Source organism: Lutra lutra, chromosome 12 (genome assembly GCF_902655055.1).
Source record: "Lutra lutra chromosome 12, mLutLut1.2, whole genome shotgun sequence".
NCBI lineage: Eukaryota > Metazoa > Chordata > Mammalia > Carnivora > Mustelidae > Lutra > Lutra lutra.
The window spans coordinates 46424775-46435881 of record NC_062289.1 but is presented as its reverse complement, the minus strand read 5'-3'; the positions used below and the strand labels follow the sequence as shown (position 1 = coordinate 46435881).

Sequence of the window (11107 nt, the reverse complement as noted above, 5' to 3'; positions counted from 1 at the left end):
AAAGAAAGACAGACTTGAAAATTATTTGTTTTCCACTCAGCCCAACTATGGGTTCAGCGACCAGAGCTGGAATGAATCCTGAGATGGCAGAAATCACAATGACGTCCACAAGCCTGGTATCCTCCACTAGCCTGAGTTCAAAAGGCTAGTCAGCAGGGGACCCGGGTCCTAGTTTAGCCCTGCATCATTACACCGGCCTTCTGGTGGGCTGCAAGGGAGGACAATCTGCACAGCGACAGCCTTTCACCTGGCAACCATTTACATAGTGGAAGACTCAGGACCCATCCAGAAGGACAGACCTCCGACTCCCCAAAATTCAACCACCTGACAGCCCTATGTGGGTGGCTCCCAACAGAAAGGCTTCGCCTGCCCAATTCTCAGTTATTTCTGCCCACAGTGTCAGGAAGAACTGTGACGCACGGGAGGAGAACAACCTCAGAACGAAATAATCTCTTCCCTCCGGGAACTTGTACTCAGAGCAGCCAAACCACCCCGCCCAAGCGCGAGGGGCTGATTGGAGCCTGGCGTCCTCTGCTGTCCCTTCCACAGTCTCTGGTGGAAGTGTTAATGACAGGGAAATGGCCAGCAGCAGGAGGGAAAGAGCATAGGCAGGGAAATAGCCAGGCGATGGTGCAAAAGGCCATAATTAGCTTTCAGATTGCTGCGATTTGAAGTTACTCGAATTCTGAGTCATTTTAAAAGGAGGCTCTCTTGAGGGGGAAGTTTTCTGGATAGGGAACAGGGCTAAAAGCAGACGGCTGTGAACATCTCCGCAGCCAGGACCCCTCATCCGTGGGGGTCACAGAGTCCATCCTTCTCTCCCCCCACCGCACCTCCCACACCCCGCGACCACCTGGTCCCTGAGCATGAGCAGCACAGTCCCTCAGTCCCTCAGTCAGATAATTACTGGAGAAGGCGTGTGTGAAGCTGGGGAGGAACGGGGGTCATCTTGCTCGAGCCCACGCAGCATTACACAGGCGGCACCAGCCTTCACCTTGGTGTAAACCCACAGAACTACACGCTGCCGCTGGCTCCTGGCTGGTTTACACCCTCTCCTCTCATTCCAGAAGGCATTAGCCCAGCTCGGACTAGGTGCTATGCTGTTCCATATGGACCACCGCACAAAGGATACAAAAATGTCACGCTCAGCATTAAAGCAGGGGCTCACACTGCTATCTGGTGACCTTCACCACCTCAATCTGAAATGCAGCTTCCTTACTCTGTATACAGCACGGCTGGCGTATTGCAAAAGCCGGTAGATCAGATTCCCCGCCCTCCCCCCACCTCGCCCTGACTCTTTATAGTTTCAAAACCCTTCCCAAATAGAATTGAGTTAAAAGAAAATGCTGGTTTGCTCTTTTTCTTGGAGGGGAGGGGAAGGATGAAGGTCTTTAGAAACCAGTTCAGACGAGTTTGAATACAATTAAACAGGTGGCTCCTATCTGCCGTCCGTCCGCAATTTTCAGATTTCTGTTCTAAGCCCCATGTTGCTTCTTCGTTCCCACCGATGTGAATAGACTGGAATAGAGCCTGAAAGCCAGTAAGATCCTTTACTTTCCGCTAATGCCCAGGTAATTCTTAGAAAAGCCACTATAGTATCAGAGTACTCTCGATTCATATGTATTGACCTTGAAAACCATTTTAAAAATCTATACTTACCAGCAATCATATTGATGCCCTTATCTAGTTAAAAAACAAGAAGTGATCTGACCCGCTATAGAAAGGGCACGTGACTTTACAGTCCTTCTGGGTCTTCACAAGGTCAGGCTCACAAGGTCAGGCTCACAAGGTACAGGGAATAGAAGCTTGAAGCTGAAGCTCACTGACCCAGGGAGGGATTAGCCTTCTGAAAGATGCCTGGTGCTGTTGTTTCCCTGAATAGAGGAGGAGAACTTAGGCACCTGCCTTGGCCAATCTGACTAGGCCCTTCCAATGAATAGATTTTTCAAAGCCTCTCAAACACCCACTGTGTTCAAGCTTCTAGACTAACCACTTCAGGGAAGGCCCTATCACAGGTGTAGACGGACTCTTTGTGTTTAAAGATGGGTTTTCAGGGGTTCATGATTTCTATCCCGTGAGACACAAAATTACCCTAAGGACCATTTGTCAGAAAACATGACCAAAACCAACAGGGCTCTGAAGCCAGTCTGGGTTTGAGCTCCAAGTCAATCGCCTTACCAGCAACATGGCCAAACTCGAGTTTTTGTTTCCTCATCTGTGACTTGAGAATAAAAACCCCAAATCTTCCTTCACCGGATTGTTGGGGTCAAAAAACTGAGGTCACAAAAATTGTCATGAATCATCGTTCCCTGGCCTTTTTTCTCTACCCCACAACCCTAGCAGTCTCAAGTCTCTTCAAAAGGAATTCGGAAGCAGCCAGAGAGAAGGGGTTTCCATGTGATTCTTGGCCTCTTGGATCTTCTGCAACATCCACCTTCGTCTGCCTCTCCCGTTGCTGCTGGCATCACAGGCAAATGCCATGCTGCCATCTCCCAGGGACAGCATCACTGTGGCTCATACACACATCCAAGGACAAAGTCTCTGCTATTGTTAGAACTTCTGGGGCCAGTGCTGAACTGGACCAGTTTTGCCTTTGCTCCTTCTGCTGGCTGAGCAGGAAGGTGGTCCAGGGACAAGACACAGGGCCCACATTCAGCCTTGCCCCTTTATTGTGCTCACCCCGACACGTGACTTTCATTCTCCAATCCCGAGAGACAAGAAAGAGAGAGGAGATTGCTTCCTACAGACTAACTCAGACACACCAGGATCCCATGAGCTAGACCTCGTTTCTCCTGACTTCCCAGTGTTGAATGGAGTTCTAAGCACAAAGTAGGTGCTCTGTAAATGCCTGTGGAAGACATGAATGAAGCCTGTCACCTCCTCTCCTTTATGCGTGACAAAGTACACGGAGATGAAAGCAATTGTGATGTGTCATGTGACTCACTCCATCTTGCCGTGGTCAAAAAAATCAGCCAGGGCATTCTTAGAGTTTAAAAGAGTTCGTCATGCCTCACATTGTTCCTGATGTGAAAAAGTAATGGAAAGGATCAGGTTTGGGGTTTGTTGTTTGTTGGTTAGCTTTTTCTTCCCTTTTCACCTACCTTTAGTTCCTTCCTTCTTCCCTGATGTATTGTTGGTCTTGGATCTGAACTCCTTACCTAAAGGAATGTGTGGCATCCTTTCCTGCCAGACTGCAGACCCAGGGAGCCAGCCACTGCCTACCAAAGAACTTGCTTGTGCTTTCATTCCATACAAATGGTGCCGCATTGTTGTGCCAATTGAGATCTCATTCATCTTTTGAATGCCACCTCCGAGGAAGTTTCTCTAACACCCTCATCCCTACTCCCATTTGGACAACGAATGGTCGGTCCCCTCTGTGTTCCCAGAGTTGTTTTAGTCCCCTGACCGGTGTAATGCCAGTCATCTAATAATTACTCATGTGTTTGTCTCATTGGCCAGATTTTCAGTTCCCCAAGGGCGGGGAGTATGTCTTACTCACGACTATCACCAGAGCCAAGCACACGATAGATACTCTCTAGCTGTGTGGCATAAGAAAATCTTTGAAAAAAAGACAATTAAAAATCAGCAGAAATATATCTGATTCATACCCATCCTTTCCTTCTCCCCTCCACACTCACAGACACGTCCATACGAACCACAGACACGCATAACATGAGCATGCCTGCGGTGTGTTTCTGGTCAGACTGTGTCCATTGCAAACACCCAAAACATTTCAGATCCAGAGAGTAAATCCCTCTTCTCAGATGAGCCCTTCACATTCTCCCTGTTGTGGAGAGGCTCTGTTTTTATCTGTGCTCTTACAATTAGAATACCTGCTCCTTCGCATCTCTAAGTCCCACTTCTCCCTTTTCACACTTGTTGTAGTGCAAATTAAAGAGGACACATTTGGCACCATACAGGAAATAAATTAAAAAAGACTTCAGAATTTGGGACCAACCACCATTCAATTAGTAGGCTGGATACTCCAGGTGATCTAAAGGTAAGAAATGAGAAGTTTGGGGGGGTCACTGGCTTTTCACAGAAGATGAACTTCAGGCTCTTTGGCACAGGAGTTTCTGTACCAATGACCTCTTGATGAAGTTCATGTTCAGTGCTCAAAATACCCTTTCCTATCACTGTGTGGTATTTGCATTTGCATATTGGATTTTAATATAATGGTATTTTGGCTAAATAAAATTTATTTATTGTGACCTTTTTTTGTTATACTGTACAAATCATTATTCAATAGGAAAATTACCTACTTTTTTTAATCATGGTAGACAAATTATTTTGCCATTCAGGAACTCTGAAATTCTCTCTTGAGTTCCTAATATATGTCTAAGAATATATTCTTTTGTTCGAAGTTCATCTGATTGTATTCAACTCCAGCTCAAGAAGAGGAGAGATTTTAAAATATGAAAAAAGAGTGAATCTGATAGACATTTGCACACAAGAACCAAAGTATAACCCTGGCTTTGTTGGCTAGATTTGGCCCCTGAGCTGGAATTTCTAATCCCTGCTATAGATGATTCACAGGGAGTTTGACAGTGATATTTAGGAGTGACATAGACAGGAACACCAAAAATGACTCATTCAAACAATAAGTTTTTGGTACAAAGGTATCACATGATCCAAGTAGAGAATCCAGATATATAAACATAAGAAAATAAATATTTTTAATTTAATTACTCAGAAAAAAAGCCCCATATGAAGACTCATTTTAGTATCATGTAAATATTATTAATAATAGATGTAAAAGCAGTAAAATACTGGTAGATGTTTATCAACTGCTCTCTGACAGATAAAACCAGACTAGATGTGTAGCATTTTCTGATTTCTGGAGTGTAAATAATATGACATCATGATTGATTTCAAGCTACCAACAACACTTCAACAACTGGCTTAGAAAATTCCTGAAGTCTTAACAGTCAACACTTGCAAACCATTTTGGGACATGAAGGGTAGTTCTACCTTTTGTTATTAGTACCAATAATGCAATGCACATTGGTCTTTGTCCACATTGTTGTTGCCTTTCAGATGGTTTCCCAAAACTGGAGTTTCTGGGTCAAAACTATCCAGCATTGAAAGCCTTTAAAATGTACTTTCAAATGCTCATGTAAAAATTTCTCTGTAGTAATGGGTGTTTAGTTTAGTTTTGCTGTGTTAGTTTTGCTGAAAATCCTTCTTAGTTTTGTTGAAACTAGTTTTGTTAGTTTTGCTGAAATCCTTGCCAATACTGGGTATTTGAAATAATTATTCAACAACATGATAAGCTCCAAAGGGCATATTGTTATTTTCAAACTTTCTTTTATTTGCTTATTTTCATTTAAGATAATTTTTTTCATATCTCTCGGCTAATTATATTCTTTTGTGTAAATTCTGTTCAAATCTTTTGCCATTTTTTCAGTAGGTAATCTCTGTGCTATTGATCTTTGAGATGTGAACTTTGAGATATCAATTATTTTTCTGCTGCATATGTTGCAAGTGTTTTTCCCTTTCTTAGGCACTTTAATTTGTAAAGATTTTGCTTTATAGAACTTTTACATTTATCTGTAGTTGACACTACCAGTTTTTTCCTTTTGATTTCTGCCTTTGATATTTTATGTAGAAATATCTTCATTCTAAAGAATATAAATGCATTTGTACTACATATTTTTATAACATATAAAGAGTATAATAATATAAATATATTTGTTAATAATTTTGGTGCACTTTTGTTTAACTTTTTTATAGTTAAATATTTAATTAAGAATTTATTTGAGGGACGCCTGGGTGGCTCAGTGGGTTGGGGCCTCTGCCTTCGGCTCAAGTCATGATCCTGGGGTCCTGGGATCGAGCCCCACATTGGGCTCTCTGTTCTGCGGCAAGCCTGCTTACCCCTCTCTCTCTGCCTGCCTCTCTGCCTACTTGTGATCTCTGTCTGTCAAATAAATAAATAAATAAATCTTTAAAAAAAAAAAGAATTTATTTGAATGTGAGATAGAGATCTGATTTTTTTTCCCCCAGACTGGTCTCAAAACCAGTTACTGACCAATTAATCATTCAGGGAGTACTTGGGAAATCTCTTTTATTACATAATAATTTCTTATATACTTTAAAGAATTGTTTGCACTATTCATTGGATTATTTATTTTTTTGCTGGGTTGTGGGAGCTCATAGTGACTACAATTAACAATATCATATTATATATTTGAAAGTTACTAAGAGAATAAACCTTTAAAGTTACCATAAGAAAAAATTTGTAACCAAATGACGTGATGGATGTTAACTATACTTATTATGGTAATTATTTTGAAATATGGACATGTATCAAATCATTATGTTGTACACCTTAAACTTATACAATATTATATATCAATAATACTTCAATAAAGCTGAGAAGAAAGAAAAAACAATGTATCATCTCCGTATTCAAGAATATAGTATCTCTCTGTATTTATGTATTTGTTGGTTTCAAATAATAAATTTTGTGCTAGGAAGTTGTCTTTAATTGAAGGTAGTACAAAACAGCTCATATATATTAGAATAGTGATAAATATTAGAATAGTTATCATAAAAGAAAAAAATATGAATGTTACACCTCAGCCCAGTGAAATCAATTTTGGCAAAATATTCCCAACTTTTCTTATTCTGACATTGATCTCTTTTCTCCATTTTTAAGGAAGTGCTACTATTTTTCTCCATGTGAGTTCTTAATGCAAGTCTAGAATTGTAAGACATTTCTAAAGTTCTGAACACTTACAGGAACAAATTACAAGTGATAAACTTTGTAAATCCTATAGCTCTTAGTCAAGTGCCACTCTTTTCACTTACAAATGTTTAAGTGAAATTTTTTTAACTTAATAAACAATATTTAATATCAAGTATAAAGAGTAATATACTGCAATACAGCAAGAGGTCCCTACTGCCTATAATCTTCTATTTTAAAAAGTCACTGTGACCGTATGCAGACTCCACAGCTTCCTGACAAAGGAAAAATGACTGTAGGTAATAAAGATTAACCTCTGGCTTTCTTCAATCCATTTACATGTAGATAGTGGTACCACCTGCTGAGGAAGTACAGACCAGGCAATCTTTAGTAGAAATTCAGATTCTTCTGCTTGCTAGTTGCAGAACTTTGACTAAATTATTCAATCTGTCCATGCCTTAGTTTCTTTATCTGTATAATGGGAATGATAGTATCTTGGGCTCACAGTGAGAAATAATCAGTGACTCTCTGTAAAAAAGTATCTAGCAAAATGCTTGGAATGTAAAATTCACTCAGTAAATGTTATTTCTATCCCCTTTCTCCTCCTCTTCAAATAGAAGTTCCTGTTGCCTCAAGCTCCCTGAGGTAAACTGCCTCTTGTCTTATTATCAGAAACACTATAGGGAAGAGTTCATGCTTACTTCCTGACAATTCCACCAAATATTCTATCATCCTAAAAATTTGCTCAGCCTCTCCTATGTCATGTATACACCCTCAGATATAGTCTGTGCATTTATCAGATTTGTTGCAACTCTTTTTCTCCTTCTTTCCCTCTATCTTTTTTAAATTTACACAGTAAAATCTACTCTTTGTGTCATACAATTCTTTAGGTGTTGACAAATGTACCAAGTTGTATATCCCTCACCACAATCACTATGCAAACAATTCTACTGCCCCCAAATACTCCCTCACACCGCCCCTTTGTAGTCAGCCCTGCCTTCCACCCCAATCTTTGGAAACCACTTGTCTGCTCTGTCTCTCTAGTTAGATTTTTTTCTAGAATGTCATGTAAATGTGATCATATTTTATTTGGTGCTTATCAACACCATTGTATATATCAAGAATTCATTCCTTTTTACTGGCCAAGTAGTATTCCATGGTGTGGATGTACCGTAGTTTATCCACTCACCAGCTGAAGGATATTCAAGTTGTTTCCAGTTTTCAGCATTAGCCAAATTGCTAGAAGCATTTCAATACAGGTCTTTGTGAGGCCATAAATTTTTATTTATTATGAATAAATACCTAGAAGTGGCATTGCTACATCATAAGGTAAGCATGTGTGTGTTTTCTTTTATAAGAAACTACCAAAATATTTTCCAAAATGACTGTACCACTTTTGCAATCACGCCAGCATCATATGGGAGCCCGAATTGCTCTGACTCCCTGCCAGCACTTGGTTTTATATATTGTCAGTGCTTTTGTTTTGTTTTGCTTTTGCCATCTAATAGGTATATAGTGGTAGCTCATTGTGGTTTTAATTTGCATGTCTCTAGTGACTAATGATGTTGAGATTTTTTTTTTTTTTTTTTTTTAGATGTGCTTATTTGCCATCATATATCTTTCGGAAGCAAGTTTTTAGCTTTTTAAAAAAATTTTTATTTTATTTTATTATCATTTTTTTGGAGTCAAGTTTTTAAATCTTTTTCCCAGTGTTATTGGGTTATATGTTTTCTTCTTGGCCTTTGAGAGTTTATAAAAATATATTCCAGAAAAAAGTCTTTTGTGAGATGCATGATTTTGAAATAAAAAAAAAGAAGAAGAAGAACAAGAACAAGAAGAAGGAGAAGAAGAAGAAGAAGAAGAATGTCACAGTTTTTGGCATGCATTTTCATTTTCTTAATGCAGTCCTTTGCATAATAACAATTTTAAATTATAAAGTCCAATTTATTAGTTTTCCTCTTCTGGCTCAGGTTTTTGGCATCTTATCTAATAACTTTTACCCAACCCAAACAAGGTCACACAGATTTTCTTATGATTTATTCCAAAAATCTGAGAGTTCTATGTTTCTTGTCTAGATCTATGATCTCTGTTGAGTTAATTTTTGAATAAAGTGTGAGAGTTAAAGGTTCACATTTTTGCATATGGACACCCAATTGCTCTAGTATCATTTGTTGAAAAGTTATCTTTTTTTCTTTAAATTGTCTTTACACCTTTGTCAAAATCAATGGATTTGAGATCCTGCTCACTTTCTTACATAAGCATGTCATTCTATAAACTGTGATCTCAAAACCGTTTTTAACTATAATCCACAAATTTTGAAATTTTGCATTTTTATTTTTACTCAGCTCACAATATATTTAATTTTTCCTTTGGCTTTTAAGTTACTTAAAAGTATGTTGTTTGTTTTGAAATATTTGGGTATTTTTGGATATCTTTCTTTGTTGATTTCTGAAAGATAATTCACAAATTTACATAATAATTTACAGAACATAATTTCCATGACTTCTACTCTTTTAAAATGTGTTAAAGTCTGTTTTGTGATCCAAAATACAGTCTATATTAGTAAATATTCCAAAAGAAAGGAATGTGAATTTTTCTGTTGGTGGAACATTCTATAAAAGTCAGTTAGATCAAGTTGGTTGATAGTATTGTTCAGGTCTTCTGTACCCTTACTTGTTTTTCAGTCTACTTTTTTTTATATCAATTACTTAGAAAGGAGTCTTAAAGTCTCCATGACAATTATGGATTTTTCTACATTTCTTTTTAGACCAATTAGCTTTTAAAAAAAATGTATTTTGAAATTTTGTGTGAGGTGTGCATACTTAGGATATGTCTTCTTAGATAATTTATCCCTTTATTTTTACAGAATACCCTTCATTTATCCCTGATAATATTTCTTGATCTGAAGTTTTCATTATCTGGCACTAATTAACAATAATGCTTTTCTTTTGATTAGAGTTTGCTTGGTGTATTTGCTTGCATTTTTACTTTTAACCAACCTATGTCTACATATCTAAAGTGAGTTTCTTGTATAGAGCATGTCCAATTAGATCTTGTTTTTAAAATCAGTCTGTGTTTTAGACTAACATTTATATAATTATTGATATGTTTGTATTAAAATCAACCATTTTGTTATCTGATTTCTATTTCTTCCATGTGGTCTTTATTTTTTCCTTCTGTGGTTTAACTGAGCATTTTCTTGTGATTACATTTTATTTCCACTATTGGTTTATTTTTTATACCTCTAGAAATTTCTAGAAGTTGCTCTAGGATTTAAAATATGCCTCTTTAGGGGTGCCTGGGCCGCTTAGTTGGTTAGGCATCAGACTCTTGATTTTAGCTCAGGTCATGATGTCAGTGTCCTGGGACTGAGCCCCATGTAGGGCTATGTACTCAGCAGGGAGTCTGCTTGAATTTCTCTCCCTCTGCCCCCTCCCCACCTTCTCACACACACACTCTCTCTCTTTAAAATAAATAAATAAATCTTTAAAAAATAAATAAAGTATGCATCTATAAATAAATTAATTAAATGTGCATCTTTAATTTATTTAATTAGAGTTTACTCTTGAATAATATTTATAATGCTTTACATGTAGTGCATGGATCTTCTAACAATATATTCCTAGTTCTACCTTCCCGAACTCTGTGCATTTGTTATCATTGTTGTATATTTTGCTTTTACACACAAAACACAAAATACCTTGCTTTTTTTTGGTTTTAGAACTGCATTTAACTTTTATTTATTTATTTATTTATTATTATTTTTTTTAAGATTTTATTTATTTATTTGTCATAGAGAGAGAAGCGAGAGTGAGCACAGGCAGACAGAGTGGCAGGCAGAGGCAGAGGGAGAAGCAGGCTCGCTGCCAAGCAAGGAGCCCGATGTGGGACTCGATCCCAGGACGCTGGGATCATGACCTGAGCCGAAGGCAGCTGCTTAACCAACTGAGCCACCCAGGCGTCCCTAACTTTTATTTTTTTAAAGATTTTTATTTATGTATTTAATTGCCAGAGAAAGAGACATCAAGAAAGGGAACATAAGCAGGGGGAGCAGAAGAGGGAGAAGCAGACACCCCACTGAGCAGGGAGCCTGATGTGGGGCTCGATGACAGGACTATGGGACGACGACCTGGGCTGGAGGAAGACACTTAATGACTGAGCCACCCAGGCACCCCTAGACATTCATTTAATATTTAGAGTAATCAAAGGTAATCAAAATGAATGTTATTATTACTCTCAGTAATTTGGAACTTTTGGAACTCTTCATTCCTTCGTACAGATCCAAACTTCTGCCTGGCATCATTTCTTTTGCCTAAAGAATATCCTTTAACCTTTCTCATAAAATGTGGGAAATGAATTCTTTCTGTTTTTGTTTTTCTGGGCAAGTCTTTATTTCTATTTATTTTTGGAAGATATTTT

The 11107-nt window shown here is 38.2% G+C and overlaps 1 long non-coding RNA gene across 1 annotated transcript in view; it reads right to left on the bottom strand.

Annotated features, from left to right (window-relative positions):
- Positions 1-1352: 1352 nt before the first annotated feature.
- LOC125082252 (uncharacterized) overlaps positions 1353-11107 on the bottom strand; it is a 48693-nt gene continuing 38938 nt past the window's right edge. The window contains exon 4 of the long non-coding RNA XR_007121930.1: positions 1353-1530. This is a non-coding gene — a long non-coding RNA (uncharacterized LOC125082252). The remainder of the gene's footprint in view (positions 1531-11107) is intronic.